Here is a 711-nt window from a genome sequence, read left to right as displayed (position 1 = left end):
AACTCCCTGTTGTTTAGACAAACATTTACCTGTGTAACAAACCTGCACATGTACCCCTGAACTTAAAAGTTAAAAAGAAAGAAATTCACATTTTAAATGTACCACAGCTTTGACAAGGAATAAGATATTTAATAGATAAAGATATTAAAGTAGCTTCTTAAAATTACTTTTTAATTACAAAAGAAAAAGTAAACAGCTTTACAGTGGAGAAACAGGATGTCGCCTTACCCAAAAGATCAGTTAACACCAATAAAGGGACAAATTGACATCATGTACTTCTTAATGTGATAGAGAAGAACACAACATCACTTACAAGACATTTCTGTCCAAAATGCATAACCTGAGTCTAATCATGAGGAAACATCACACAAACCCAATTGAGGGACGTGATATTCCATAAAACAACTGACCTATATTTTTCTAAAAGGTCAACATCATGAAAGACAAAAAAAGGCTGAGAAACTGTTCCAGATTAAAGGATACTAAACAGACACGACAACTACATGCAACATGTAATCCCAAACTCAAAAAAAATCTATAAAGGACATTACTGGGACTGAACAAAATACAGATTGCAGGTTAGTCAATTGGGTGGCCGTATGGTGGGGAACAGGCATTCTGCCGCACTTGGTTGGAGTGTCAGGCCATTTGGCAATATCTAGTTGGTTACAAATACATACTCCCTTTGCCTCACAGATTCCACTTCTAGGA

This window comes from Cebus imitator, unplaced genomic scaffold (genome assembly GCF_001604975.1).
Source record: "Cebus imitator isolate Cc_AM_T3 unplaced genomic scaffold, Cebus_imitator-1.0 Scaffold18, whole genome shotgun sequence".
Lineage (NCBI taxonomy): Eukaryota > Metazoa > Chordata > Mammalia > Primates > Cebidae > Cebus > Cebus imitator.
This window is presented reverse-complemented; position numbering follows the sequence as displayed.